Raw genomic sequence first — 15,668 nt, 5'->3', positions numbered from 1 at the left:
AAATGGACACTGTTCAATGTTTATCCTCTTATTATGAAAGAATACACTTTTTCTTCTTAAATACAGAAATTCTATTGCTACAATCTCAGCAAAAATTGAGGAATTATCTGAAATTCATGGCTTGTCACCCTTAAGGCACCAAATAGTTCTTATTTTAATTTTTATCAAATGCTAAAATCAGGCTACATAGTATTAAACCTCTCTAACCTTCAAGGATTCATAAAGGAAAATCAGATGGGGAAAAAATTTTCAAAACTGTCAAAGGATTCATTGGTCAGAATATTTATATATGTGCTATGCATGCATATCTGCTAAGTTGCTTCAGTCATGTGTGACTGTGCTACCCTACAGACTGTAGACTGCCAGGCTCCTCCTTCCATAGGATTCTCCAGGGAATAAAACTGGAGTGCGTTGCTATGCTTTTCTCCAGGGGATCTTCCCAACCCAGGGATCGACCTCGGGTCTCTTTTACTGCAGGCGGATTCTTTACCATCTGAGCCACTAGGAAAGCCCTATTTATATATGCTATTTGCCTATGTTATTTATGATTTTATGAAATCAGAAACAGTTTAAAAGTTTTTCAGAAATTTACTAGTCACTTAGATTGTCTTAAAAATGTAAACTATATTAAATTATTAATATTAATACCAAAGTATTACCATAATAAAACCTCTCAGTCTTGAAACCAAAGATGAAAATAGCTTGGCCTTATTCATATAGGAGCAGGTAAAAGGTGTTACAGATTGTGAAAGAAACTATGAAAGAATGGAAAAATCACTGAATTGAAAAATACTAATATAATGAGATTGGAAAGTGGATTCTCATCACGAGCTCAGGATGGTCTATTCATTTATCTTCTTTTTGAGGTCAATTATTTTGTTGGACTCAGAAATTAAAGCTTAATTTATTGAATACAGAGTACTGCCTTCAGCAATGAATTGTCAGTAATCAATAATGTGGTCTGGATTTGCAAGAGCTAAACAAAAGAGGGAGTTGTTTTCTTCTGGTTCTTGTTGCTCTCCAAAGACTTGAGGTATAAATGCTTTACTGTAGGGATTAAATTTTTTTTTATTTAAAATTAATTTTTTAAAAATTGGAGGATAATTGCTTTTCAATGTTGTGTTGGTTTCTGCCTGTATTTCTTTTATTGAAAGTAACATTCCTAGTGTTTCCTCTCCTGACATGGGGAAAATATTAGTCTCTGACCACTTTGCAGCAAAATGGGTAAAATCAGATTGCCCACTCACTGTGTTTTGTGGTTTATTTCTTTATGCCTAAATTAGTAGTCATAATTTTATGAATATAGAAACTCAGTTATCATATTTCCATAAATATGGTTCAAGAAACATTTTTTCAGATGCCAGGATTAAATTTGTGTCTAAGGGTGTGTCATTGACTCAGAAGTTTGCTCTTCGTTTTACCAGTCCTCAAAAGTCAAGTTATTATTCCTTGTTCAAAATCATTATATGGTTTAGTGATCTCACAGTCAAAGTTAATATTTGGTACTAAAGGATGCTAATACATCAGGCAATTATGACAAATGTTGCTACCTTAAAGTACATTGATCTTAGATCTTATGAAAGATGGGGATCCGAGGTACTGAGGCAAAACTAATGTCCTCCAAAAGATAAGTATACTCATTTCGTTTTTAGCATGCCCATAGACTTAAACTTCCACCTTTTGAAGGGTGACTCTGAACAAAGTATTTTATGCTTGAATGAAAACTCTCTCAGCAAACCAACAAGATGGGGATTAGGAAGGAAGACAGTTACCAGACCCATTTTGCTGAGAAAGTATTATGCCCAAAAAGCATAGAGAACTGAAGAACCACATAAAGAAAGAGACACGACTCAATTTAACCCTTTGCTTATTAGGTAAGGGCAAAGCTCTCATTGGATACAGGCTTCAGTCAACAAAAAATTCTTATCTGCAAGAAAGAGTATGGCAAATAAAAATGCTTTTATTTATTTATTTTTCTTCCCCAATCACAAAATATACATCAAAGGTGATGGCTTAGGGCTCAGTTACGCTTCACAGAAGCACAAAAGAACTTTTTCCAGCCAGCTGTAGCCTCTGGGAGGATTTTATTCATCTAGAGGGGAGATGTGGATGTGAACATCTGTTTGCTGCGGGGCAGACTGCCCCAACTGGGAGAGCAATCTTGTGGATAAAAACCACCACTGTTTCAAAAGCAAAAAAGAGAGTCTATGCACACCGCCGACGGTTTGGAGAGGCCTCTAAAGGGGCAAAAATCAACTCCCAGGAGCCAAAAGGCTCCGTAAGGATATCTGTGAAAGGCTTCCATTTATTGCCTCCAAATGAATGGATCAAAACGTCAGGTGCACACAGGACTAAGGAGAAGTACAAGCAAGAGGAGAAAGAGGCAGACTGAAGGTTCTCAAGGAATTTGCAGTCTGCCCCAAAAAGCAAACGCTAGGCCCGTTTACGCTGGAAGTGCTGACTAGTTGACATTACCGTAGCAGGACTAGGCATGGCGACCGGATCAAGCACTGTTCAGCATTTACCTAGAAACTGTAGTGTTTTCCTATTCTCTTCTCATGCTCTCCAAAACACTCCTCACTGCCAGCTCATTTAAAATTAGTGCTTCAGGTTGGTGGTATAAATTCATGTCATCATAGAACCCAGTGAGTGAAAGCTCTTGTCACGAGTTGGTGGAGACTGTATCTACGCATGATCACAGCATCTATCCCACCAGGGGGAGCAGGTCTATTGACTTTGCTTCCCTAAATCCACATATTTGTGTTGAGTTTATCTCTCTCCTAATCTCTTCTTTCTGCCCTCCCCTCCACAAAAGCATGCTCTATTGGTTCCATCAGCTCACAACCCAAGCTTTGGCTAAGATAAACTCCAAGTTGCTGGCATGGAGGGTAAATGATTCAGAAAGCTGATCTCAGACAAAGGCTATGATCCAGACACAGGAAAGCTATGGTCCTGCCCTCTACCCAGGCCCTTTTCAAGGTGAAGTGAATAGAAGAGTCCTTCACTCTGCACACACCTGTCAGCTTTCCAGCGTATCTTCTCCTTTCAAAGTCTCCTTGCTTACATCATCAACTGATGTGAGCACCAGGGAAATGCTGAGTTAAGAGGAGCATTAAAGGAGGAGGAATCCCAGTGCCATTTACTCTTGTCTCCCACAGACTTTGAGGGCTAAACACATGGTCCCTAAATAACCTGTCTCTCCCCATTCCCTGCAGGGTGAGACTATAAGAAGGTGGATGCTGCACAGGGAGTCCTTGTTGCATGAAATGTCACCCTCGGCAGACTGTAGCTATGTGGAATGCATGACTCAGTGCTAATCCTCTACATCAGAGGTCTCTGCCTCAAAATTACTGACATTTTGAGCTGGACAATCTTTTTTTCAATTAAAAAAATTCAAAAATTTATTTAATCAAATTTATGTATTTACTTTTGCTGCACTGTGTGGCTTGTGGGATCTTAGTTCCCTGATCAGGGATTGAACCTGGGCCCCCACAATGAAAATGCAGTGTCCTAACCACTGAACCATCAGGGAATTCCCTGAGCTGGACCATCTTCCTTGAGTGTCTGCCCTGCGCACTATAAGACAATAGGTAGCACGCCTGGCTTCTGCCTATTAGATGCTATTGGCCCATCCTCCCTCCAGCAGTGATGACAAAATTGTCTGCAGACATAACTGTCTCCAGCACATGCTCAGTCTCTCCAGTGAGCTCTACTCTTCTGCTAAAAAATCCAAATCCCAGAAGCCTAGAGACAGGCCATCGAAACCTTCCAAGAAAAGACCAGCTCTTTCCTATACCTCATCAGTCTGGCAATTTATTTACAAGAAAAGTTCCAGGAGCTGTGTGTGCTTTGAATGAAAGGAGCTGAAATGCACATCATATTCACAGGTAAGCTTGTTAGTGACCAAAACTACCATCTCCATGTATGAGGCCTGCCATAGGACAGGCCTTAAAAAGTGGTGACTAGGTAGCGAATAAATAGACGGTGAACATGAGCACCCAGTGAAATACATCCTGACTCCATCTGGATGGGGCTCCTTTTAGGAAGTGATAACATTGCGGCCCCGCCTTAGAGGGAAAGAAATCCTACAACTGCATCTTAGAGCAGACAAAACTGATGTGCTGTCTTGTCATCCTCCAAACACATGTATTTCAGTTCAGTTCAGTTTAGTTGCTCAGTCGTGTCCGACTTTATGTGACCCCATGGACTGCAGCACACCAGGCCTCCCTGTCCATCACCAACTCTCAGAGTTTACTCAAACTCATGTCCATTGAGTCGGTGATGCCATGCAACTATCTCATCCTCTATTGTCCCCTTCTTCTTCCACCTTCAAACTTTTCCAGTATCAGCGTCTTTTCAAATGAGTCAGTTCTTTGCATCAGGTGGCCAAAGTATTGGAGTTTCAGCTTCAGCATCAGTCCTTGCAATGAATATTTAGGACTGATTTCCTTTAGGATGGAAAAGTTGGATCTCCTTACTGTCCAAGGGATGCTCAAGAGTCTTTTTCAACACCACAGTTCAAAAGCATCAATTCTTCAGCTCTCAGCTTTCTGTATAGTCCAACTCCAGAGTTCAGACAAAATGTGGTCCACTGGAGCAGGGAATGGCAAACCACTTCAGTATTCTTGCCTTGAGAACCCCATGAACAGTATGAAAAGGCAAAAAAGATAGGACACTGAAAGATGAACTCGACAGGTCAGGAGGTGCCCAATATGCTACTGGAGATCAGTGGAGAAATAACTCCAGAAAGACTGAATAGACAGCGCCAATGCAAAAACAACACCCAGTTGTGGATGTGACTGGTGACAGAAGTAAAGCCCGATGCTGTAAAGAGCAATATTGCATAGGAACCTGGAATATTAGGTCCATGAATCAAGGCAAATTGGAAGTGGCCAAATAGGAGATGGTAAGAGTGCACATCGACATTTTAGGAGTAGTGAATTAAATGGCCTGGAATGGGTGAATTTAACTCAGATGACCATTATGTCTACTACTGTGGGCAAGAACCCCTTAGAAGAAATGGAGTAGCCATCATAGTCAACAAAAGAGTCCGAAATGCAGTACTTGGATGCAATCTCAAAAACAAAAGAATGATCTCTGTTCATTTCCAAGGCAAACCATTCAATATCACAGTAATCCAAGTCTATGCCCCAACCATTAATGCTGAAGAAGCTGAAGTTGAACGGCTCGACGAAGACCTACAAGACCCCAAAAAGAGGTCCTTTTCATTACAGAACGAACACCCAAAAAAGAGATCCTTTTCATTATAAGGGACTGGAATGCAAAAGTAGGAAGTCAAGAAATACCTAGAGTAACAGGCAAATTTGGCCTTGGAGTACAGAATGATGCAGGGCAAAGGCTAATAGAGTTTTGCCAAGAGAATGTACTAGTCATAGCAAACACCCTCTTCCAACAACACAAGAGAAGACTCTACACATGGACATCACCAGATGGTCAAACTCATGTATTTATACCTATCTAAACATGCAAGGGCTTTCCTGCTGGCTTAGACAGTAAAGAATCTGCCTGTGATGCAGGAGATCTAGGTTTGATCCTTGGGTGGGGAAGATCCCCTGGAGAAGGGAATGGCCACACACTCCTGTCTTCTTGCCTGAAGAATTCTATGGACAGAGGAGCCTAGCAGGCTACAGTCCACGGGGTTGCAAAGAGTTGGACATGACTGAGTGACTAATATTTCTATTTTTCAAACAGTCATATCCTCCCATGCTCCAAGTTCATGTGTATCTACAAGCAAAATAAAGCTTGGTGATTATCAAGACAGCGCTGCCAGACTTTCATTTCCTCTCTGGAGGCTCTGTCTGTCCAGGTCTATGCTTTGCCTGGTTTCACTGCTGTCTCTCCTGCTCCTGGTTCTACTGAACTCTGCCCGCACAGCCCATGATCTCACCAAGCTGCCTTTCACATTCACTCCCCTACTTCACTGAAGCAAAGCCTATCATGAGTTAACACTGAAACCACTCTGTCTCCCATAGTACAGCGAAGCCTTCTTCAATCCAGTGATCGAATAAACTCAGTTTGGAACTTTGTTGTTGTTTTCAATAAGCAATAAGATACCATGTTTTATTTCTTCATTATTCACATGAAAGAACTATGTAAGGGAAGGAGGACAACTAATTTGAATAGATATCTGATTATATTATCTTTGTAGTTTTTTTTAAACATCAGTTGAATTTTTGTGTAAGAAACAAACCCTCAGTAGGCACTTTTTAAAATTATGGGGTTTAAATTAAATACAATTATTTTAAAATAACAACTTATTCAGTAAGGGAGAAATCAGAATCTGGAGTTATTGTGAGATAAAGCTGCTTGTCAGCAAAAATTAGTTTGGGATTTGCTATGTCTTTATCTCTTAATTCATACTTTCTCTTGCTCTGTGTGTACATGTGTATGTTTTCAGATAATGTTTATTATATTATAATAAGCATTATGATTTACTCAATCAATTCATGCCAGGAATTAATAAATGCCTATATAATTTCAACCACCACCACATAAAATTTCAAAGGGACCTAATAGTAGTAATTTATAAATTTCCTGTTTGAGGGATTATTATACCCAAGTAAGCACCCCCACCCCCAATACATCTGATTTAAAATGCAGTCAACATGGCAACAGAATATTTTAATTATTTCCATTTGTACCTGATACATTTTTGGAGGAAAGTTGAAATACGTAAATGAAAATGACAATTTAATTAGAAACAATGAATGATGGTAATTTCAACAGAACTAGAGATAGGACCTAGGAAGTTGCCTGATGTTTAACACAGAAGGCATTTTACACCATGTCGAACACCGTGTTATGAGCTTTTCATACTATTTTGCAGATAAGGAAATTGAGGCCCAGAAATGTTAAGCAAGTTTCCCTAGACCACTGAACTGGCATATAACCCAGAGCTCCAAACCAGTGCTGACAAACGTGAGTTGTAAGAAACAACTGGATACCAGGGAAGCTTTGCTGTTTACGCTGTATGTGTGCTGTGCTCAGTTGCTAAGTTGTGTCCAACTCTAAGTCGCTAAAACCCTATGGACAGTAGCCCGCCAGGCTCCTCTGTTCATGAGAGTTTCTAGGAAAGAATACTGGTGTAGACTGTCATTTCCTCTTCCAGGGGATCTTCCTGACCCAGGGAATGAACTCATGTCTCCTGCATCTCCTTCATTAACAGGCAGATTCTTTATCACTGAGCCACATCAAACAAACAAAATATAAACCAACAATGACTAAGAAATATGCAACAGAGATCTCATGTAGTTCAAATGGCCCAAATATTTAATATTCAGCGCTTTACAGAAAAAATTTTGCCAATCCCTGGCATAAAGGGTCAAAATCCTAAGTGAAATGTTTGAAGATAAATTAATCAAACAAAACGTATTATGCCTTTGAATTCTTGCAAGTAGGAAGACAATTTAATTATTAGTCTGTTATCTCTAAGTAGTATAATAAAAGTTCCTTCCCTCCATTATTTTATCTTAAGAAATTCACTCTGACAACTCTGCAGCCCATTCATCTCTTTATATTCCCCTGCAAGGTAAGTACAATCCAAAAGTAAATTCTTAAATCACTTAAATGATTTAGAGGATTTCGGTGATTTTAGTTATTTTAAAGTAGACGCCACTAAATTTTTCTAAGAGTGGTTTAATGAGTCCTTGGAGATTTTCATAAGGAGAATATCTTACCATAAACCTGGAATTTAAAGTAGACAGTATAAAATGAAAAAGGAAAGGAAAAATAACCACGAGGTTAAGGTAAAAATATATATTTTAAAACTCTCTGTTCATGATAATTAATGAAAAGAGAAATTTAAACTATCTTATAACATCTTACAAGGCTCTACAACACAATGCAATGCTCATAATACATCTACAAAAATTATTTTAAAAAATAATAAATAGCATCAGTTGCTAAAAATATTATAATGTATAACTCAAAAGTTCCTCACTATGTCAATCCAAAGGCTATTGTCATTATATTCCTCCCATCATGTGTTGGAAACTCTTGTAGATTATATATAAATAAGTAGAAACAAGAATTATGAGGAAATACTCCTAATCAATAAATCGAAAACAAACAGACCAAAAAACCAAAGATACAGTAAATGTATCTTTAAACACATTATTCAGCTAAATTGGACATCACCATTCTATATTCTTCCAAGGTATCTAATCCAATTGACTAGACTTTTTCATGAAGAAATTTTAAATAAAAAGTCCACAGTTTATAATCAAATGTGTTTGTTTAAAAAAGAAAAATCAACATCCAAAAATCCTGTACTTCTCTACTATTAAGGTAAAGTCAGTGGAAGAAGCCCAATGCCAGGAGATTTTTCAGAATCAAATGTGTATTCAGCTTCAAATAGAAAAGTTACCTGGAAGCAGCAATCTGTAACTGGCTGATGGAAAGAGATTTGAAGCAACAAAGCAGATTATAGAAATCGTTGATTTGAATTCACATTTCACAAGGTTAAACTTTATCTAGACTTAGGGATGCTTTACACATTAGCTTGATAAATGATTTATTTCTTGGTAAGTTATTTTTCCCAAAGATCTCTTTTAAAATAAGAAAGACTGATTAGGCCACTTATGATCATAAGGTGGTACAGATAAACCATTAATTCTGGGAGTCATGCATTTAAGTTTATAATCTGCTGACGGTTGCTCCCAAAAGCAAACAACTGTTTTGAGCCTGCAGACTGTGTATGTATCTCACCCTAAGCAATGCATGTGAAATTGAAAGCTGGGATACTTTCTGAATTCACCTTCATCATCACACACCTCCTTAGAGTCGGCCTACAGTGTTCTTTAGGTTTTCTCCATGATCCTGCATTCATTTTTTTTCCCCACAGATGCCATTAACCAGAGCATCCATTTAATGCATTAGGAACCTAAACTACAGATCTTGAAATCATTTCCAACTTTTTGTCTTCCTCAACTGAAAAAAGGAATGAAGCTTCTGTATAATGCTCTGTTCAGAAATCCAGTTCTCTGTCCAGTTCTCCTTACTTCTTCGCCCAAATACTTGTTGTGCCAGAGAGTGGAAAAAAGTCTCTCCAGTACCAAATCACCGAGAATGAATTCTGGGAAGTGGGGACAAAGCCAGTTTGCAGAAGAAAAGTCAATAATAAGGACCTAGGGTTATGATGCTGAGAGATTGTGTAGGTTTTTAGAAATGGTAAACTGCAAGGAGATCCAACCAGTCCATCCTAAAGGTGATCAGTCCTAGGTGTTCATTGGAAGGACTGATGTTAAAGCTGAAACTCCAATACTTTGGCCACCTCGTGCAAAGATTTGACTCATTGGAAAAGACCTTGATGCTGGGAGGGATTGGGCGCAGGAGGAGAAGGGGACGACAGAGGATGAGATGCCTGGATGGCATCACCGACTCGATGCACGTGAGTTTGGGTAAACTCCGGGAGTTGGTGATGGACAGGGAAGCCTGGCGTGCTGCGATTCATGGGTTCGCAAGGAGTCGGACACGAATGAGCGACTGAACTGAACTGAACTGAACTGAAGGAAGAGGAGTCAAGTGAAATTGCCTTCATCCTCCCTTTCCCACAGAATACAAGGCTTCTCACTCTTCACTGCCCAATAAACTCAGTTAAAAAATCTTGACACCAGGCTGAAATCTAGACTAAATCAGGATTCCTGGGAGTGAGATCCAGGTATTGGCATATTTTCAAGCTAAGCAAGTGGTCCCAAAGTACAGCCAAGACTGAAAATCACTTCAGTTCTTTTGTGTTCTGTAATACTTTCACTTTAGGTCAATGCATGATTGGTGGTGAAATGAGCAGAGAAAGGAGGGGAAATGATGGAGGGGCAAGCCATATGATATATCATGAAATACCCTGCTTTCTCCTCCCTTTCACTTACTTTCCCCTTTCTCTCTTTTCACAACAGAAAATTAGCATTCTGGTCTTGGGAAGGCAGCCTAGCATCAGTCAAAGTGTCAAGAGTATGAGAAGGGCACTGCCAATGTTCCTAGTGGGGAAGGGGATAAAGGGGAACTAGTCTTTTCCTTTGTCCTCCATCTCTTCTTCCTGTTCCGCCACTTAACACAAACACTCCCCTGGTCACCCTCTGTCTTCACTGCTTCCAGGACAAATGACTTTCCCAGTGGTGAGGGAAAGAGGGGCATTGTATGGATGAGGGAGGACTAAAGTCTAATAATGTCTGAATTAATTCATGCCAGAAGAACAGGAATGATTACAATAGTCTAATCAGGGCATCATTTAAGCACATAACACAGATAACAGAAGTCTATAGGCTCCATAGATTCTATGACAAGTGAAACCTATAAATTTTGAACATAATTTTGAACATAATTACAAATATAAAATTAGGCATAGGACCTTGAAAAGGGTCTATTCAAGTGAAGGGTCTTGAAACATAAGCTTTACCTGCCTCACAGGAAATCTGCATTCAGTATAAGCCATGGAGCAGAAACTGATAAGACAGAAAATGATATGAAAGTATGTACCAAGTACAACTCCAATTTTTAAAGACATAAATACACACGTTGAGAAAAAAATAAAAATGCAAATGCAAAAACAGCTTATTATGGATAGAATGTTATAGTTTATTTGTATTTTCTTCTCTGTACATTGTTAATTTTCTAAAATTTGCACTATGACCATAAATTGCCTTTATATTTGGAAGAAAGCAATAGATATTATTTTAGCATGAAAAATGCTCTTAAACACAAAAAATACTGCTTGATGACAGAGGGGAAATACCTAAATGCATAGGGAGGGCCAAAAATAAGCAAGAAATTTAACTCAAAATTACAGAGTAGATCAACAAAGTAGAGAGTTTTGAGTCTTTTGACTTTAAATCTAGTGGATTCATGCTGATTGGTAAAAATAACATATAAAAAATAAACAAAAAGTACAATAATGCTCTGAGTAAGGTTAGGCAGCTATCCATTAAGAAGAAAAAGTCTACATTTTTGGTTTTTGAATAAATGCTCTGAAATAATACAGATAATTTTTATTTATTTCTAGACTGAGAAATAATTTATCTAATTGATATAATCAGCATTCAACAAAATTCCATTGTTCATTATTACAGATATCAGCTCAAACTAAACTAAAGAAAAATAACATCAGTTTCAGAATTCAGTTATTATGAATTGAAAGTCATTGTTTTCTCCGCAGAGGTTTTTGCTGGGCATTAGTAGTGTAATTAAAAGACGCTTACTCCTTGGAAGAAAAGTTATGATCAACCTAGATAGCATATTCAAAAGCAGAGCCATTACTTTGCCAGCAAAGCTCCGCCTAGTCAAGGCTATGGTTTTTCCGGTAGTCATGTATGGTGTGAGAGTTGGACTGTGAAGGAAGCTGAGTGCTGAAGAATTGATGCTTTTGAACTGTGGTGTTGGAGAAGACTGAGAGTCCCTTGGACTGCAAGGAGATCCAACCAGTCCATTCTAAAGGAGATCAGCCCTGGGATTTCTTTAGAAGGAATGATGCTAAAGCTGAAACTCCAGTACTTTGGCCACCTCATGCGAAGAGTTGACTCATTGGAAAAGACTCTGATGCTGGGAGGGATTGGGGGCAGGAGGAGAAGGGGCGACAGAGGATGAGATGGCTGGATGGCATCACCGACTCAATGGATGTGAGTTTGAGTGAACTCCGGGAGTTGGTGATGGACAGGGAGGCCTGGTGTGCTGCAATTCATGGGTTCGCAAAGAGTCGGACACGACTGAGCGACTAAACTGAACTGAGTAGTGTAGTGAAGTCGCTCAGTCTTGTCTGACTCTTTGTGACCCCGTGGACTGTAGCCTACCATGCTCCTCCATCCATGGGATTTTCCAGGCAAGAGTACTGCAGTGGGTTGCTATTTCCTTCTCCAGAGGATCTTCCTGACCCAGGGATCGAACCCAGGTCTCCCACATTGTAAGCAGGACGCTTTACTGTCTGAGTCAGTGGGCACTGGATGAGCATTAGTGCAGGATGACAAATTGTGTAACTCTAGAAATGTTTCTATAAACATTTGACAACAAAATCCTGAAGAAAGTCAAGGCAACTTCCAACCACCTCTGTTGCTCACCCACATTCTTGAGCTTGTTGGATAAGGCTAAGAGGTGGCACAGATTCCCCAGGTCATACCTTAGGATAATTTCATTCCTTAAAATTATCAAAGGGAAATGAACATCAACACCACTGGGCCACATAGATGTTTAACTCAAATGTAACTGTATTCTTTTGATGGAAGCATAAACAGTGGATATCCTGGTATAGGTATATAATAAGACTTACAGTATTCATGTTTAAGATATAAATACAAATGAACTAACTTTGATCTAAATTTACCTAAGACTCATTACATTTACTTTGCCAGTCATTTACCAGATTCTTCTCAAAGGAAAAAAAAATGCATTAATCCTATGTTATATGATGGCTATTTTATTTTTATAACATCCATCATTTGGAATGCAATGAATAAAACCAATTATTATTAAACATTTCATAAAATATCAATTACTAAGTGCCATATCTTTTATGAAATTTTACAGTGCTGAATGTATGTATCCTATTTTTCATAATGTCAAAATTAAAATAATCCCTAAAGCACATGCTTATTTTGATCCATTGGTATGTTTTAAGTTTACAAATAATTCTTGGATGATCTCTATCCCAACTTCTAAATTATATAAAAATTATAAATTATTAAATTACATATAAGTTAGGAAGTCTTAAAAAGAATATATTCAGTTAACTTTAAAAACCACAGATTCATTCTTTTAGACTTAATTGGATATTTTATAATATTTGTTGGCTTTTAGCCATATGTTATACAGTGATACAGCATCACTCTTATTTTATTCTGATGTGTGTCAGGAAGACCTCCCAAAAGCAATTAGCAATAGTTTTTAAGAAAGTATCTATGTATTATAAATTGTTAATCTCTACAACAGGTAGTCTTAAAACAGCCCTGATTTAGGGGAACTTGTTTAAGAGGCTTACAAAGCTTTCTCAATATAGCAATCCTTCGTTTTCTATTTTGGTTTGTATTAAATACACTGAGCTAGGAAAATGTGGCTTATTGTGAATGACTTGCTCTGTGGCCATTTCCCCGCCCCCCCCCCCCCCCCTTTTTGAACTGCTGATGGTAATGAATCTCCTTCTTCCAGCTCCAACTGCTGGATTCAGTTATCATCAAGAGCAGACATCAACCAGCACTCTTATCTTGCTCTGATGGATAGACTACTAACCTTTCACAAGATTAGAGACACAAGGTGCTCTGGAGATAATAAAATTCAAATAGGTTTATTTCAAAGGGCAACCCAATCTCACTTTTGTTCATGGGTCACTTGGCAGATCATTTGCCAATGCAGTTTTTGTGTTTTTCCAAGTCAGGTTCTGGTTCATTGTGCCAAAGATGTCAAATTAAGTGGGCTGCAGAAGCCATTTCCAAAGTAAGAACAGGAAACCTTGAGAAATAACATTATTTTAGTACATGTGATGAAACTCTATTGGCCATAATTCTAATTTTACTTTAATTGTACCTAGTGTACTAATAAAGTAAATCAAGCCTAACCATGTTGACAATACCAATAACTTAGTATCTCTGCCAAAATTTTATTTTAAATATCATAGTAAAAACTTTTTTCCCAGAGATATTTTAAATGAGTCATAATTAATTAGCCTTACTGTGTTTTACTAATAAATAAGGCTTTTGAAATGAAACAGTTATAATCAATTGTATATTTAAAATAAAATATTTTGCTGGGCTGCTTTTTTCTTTCAATAAATGGTCTTGGGAAAATTGAATGTGTGTGTGTTCAGTCACTCAGTCATGTCTAACTCTTTGTGACCCCATGAACTCTACAGCCCATCAGTCTCCTCTGTCTATGGCGTTCTCCAGGCAAGAATACTGGAGCAGGTTGCCATGTCTAACTTCAGGGGATTTCCCAATTCAGGGATCAAACCCACGTTTTTTGAGTCTTCAGCACTGGTAGGCCAATTGACCACTATCTCACACAATATATAAAAATTAACTCAAAATGGATTAAATACTTGAATTTAAGACCCGAAACCCTAAGATTTCTAGAAGCTCTAAGCAGTAGCTCTTTTACAACAATTTTATCAGTGAATATTAGGTTGGCCAAAAAGTTCACTTGGATTTTTTCCATAAGATGGTATGGAAAAATCTGAATGAATTTTTTGACCAATCTTATACCATATATATATATATATATAATATGCCTCCCCAGGCAAGAGAAGTAAAAAGAAAAATAAATGAAACTACATCAAACAAAAAGGTTCTGTGCAGCAAAGGAAACCATCTACAAAACAAAACAACAACCTACTAAATGAATTAAGATATTTGTATCTCATCTATCTAATAAGGGGTTAATATTCAAAATATATAAACTCAGACAGCTCAACAACCAAAGAACCAGATAACTCAATTGGAAAATGAGTGGAGGAGCTGAATAGACATTATGGATTACTTTTGAGAGAACAGCCAAGAAATGGATCTGGTGGCAAAAATACACAGTAAATTATTATTGAGAATGGCTAAAAAATGGATCTGGTGGCAAAAATACACAGTAAATGTTAGTTGCTGTGTGATATCTTTATGGAGGGGAGCAAAATTTGCCATCTCAAAATATGTCTCAAGCATGAGGATTAATTTAGATTATTTTTAAGGTCCAAAAGACTCAGAAGAGCCTTTGACTCCTCCTTAACTGATTATAATAATTTAAAGACAGGGTCTGTTTCCAGAATAGAGCTATCATCAGAGATATCTGCAAAGAATGTGAGCCAGGTATGGTTGGGGAAACACGGAGACATCAGAGTCCACTTTCTGGCCCTTTGTCTCTGCAAGGTCTGGCAAACATTTATCTACCAAACATTTGCTTTTCTATCTTCATGCTAATTGACTGCTTTCCCTTTGAAGTCCCAGATCCCTTACCCCTATCCTCCTTTGTCTTTAGATGAGGATATATTTAAGGTGAGGGCTTCGGTCATTTTGATGACTTACTCAGTTGTCCTGGGTCTCTCCCACCCAGGACATATTAATTACATATTACTATATGTCATTAATAGCAAACTTTTGTATGACTTCATCCTGATAAGATGTCTCATGCCAATCTTACTCTTAGACCAGTCATAAGAACCAGAAAGAGTAGAAGAAAACTCCTTCCTGGCACTTGATAAGAAAGATAATTTTATGTAAAATTAAATATATTCCTGTAAAAATTACATATCTCCTATTCTCTCTTGAGGTGAACAACATCCTCCTTCTATAATTATGTATGTACAGCTTTATTGTCATCTCTCTCTGTTGATGGTCTTTCAGCAATTGACGCTTAGGAGTAACACCTCTTCACTGAATGTATAAGTAGACTTTGAAAGAAGTGGAGGTGTTAGCTGCTCAGTTGTGTCTGACTCTTTGTGAATGTGGGGACTGTAGCCTGCCAGGCTCCTCTGTCCATGGGATTCCCCAGGCAACAATACTGGAGTGGGTTCCCATTCTCTTCTCCTGGGGATCTAACCCTAACCACCCACATTGCAGGCAGATCATCTGAGCCACCAGGAAAGACCATCAGTAGACTTAACCTTCTGAATAATCGAAAGGCATTGTTGATGTATGTTGACCCTGGCTCAGACATGAGTAGAGTCTTTCCCTGGCAACAAGAAATAT

General features: G+C 38.2%; 1 protein-coding gene and 1 non-coding gene across 3 annotated transcripts in view; both read right to left on the bottom strand.

Annotated features, from left to right (window-relative positions):
* GPC6 (glypican 6) overlaps nt 1–15,668 on the bottom strand; it is a 1,231,564-nt gene that overhangs the window by 623,049 nt on the left and 592,847 nt on the right. The gene's annotated exons all lie outside the window — the stretch shown is intronic.
* TRNAE-UUC (transfer RNA glutamic acid (anticodon UUC)) lies at nt 3,461–3,532 on the bottom strand. The gene has a single exon. It is a non-coding gene; the product is annotated as a tRNA-Glu (tRNA).

The sequence above is a fragment of the Bos taurus genome, chromosome 12 (assembly GCF_002263795.3).
Source record: "Bos taurus isolate L1 Dominette 01449 registration number 42190680 breed Hereford chromosome 12, ARS-UCD2.0, whole genome shotgun sequence".
Lineage (NCBI taxonomy): Eukaryota > Metazoa > Chordata > Mammalia > Artiodactyla > Bovidae > Bos > Bos taurus.
The sequence above is the reverse complement of the archived record's forward strand: the minus strand, read 5'-3'. Positions and strand labels throughout refer to the sequence as shown.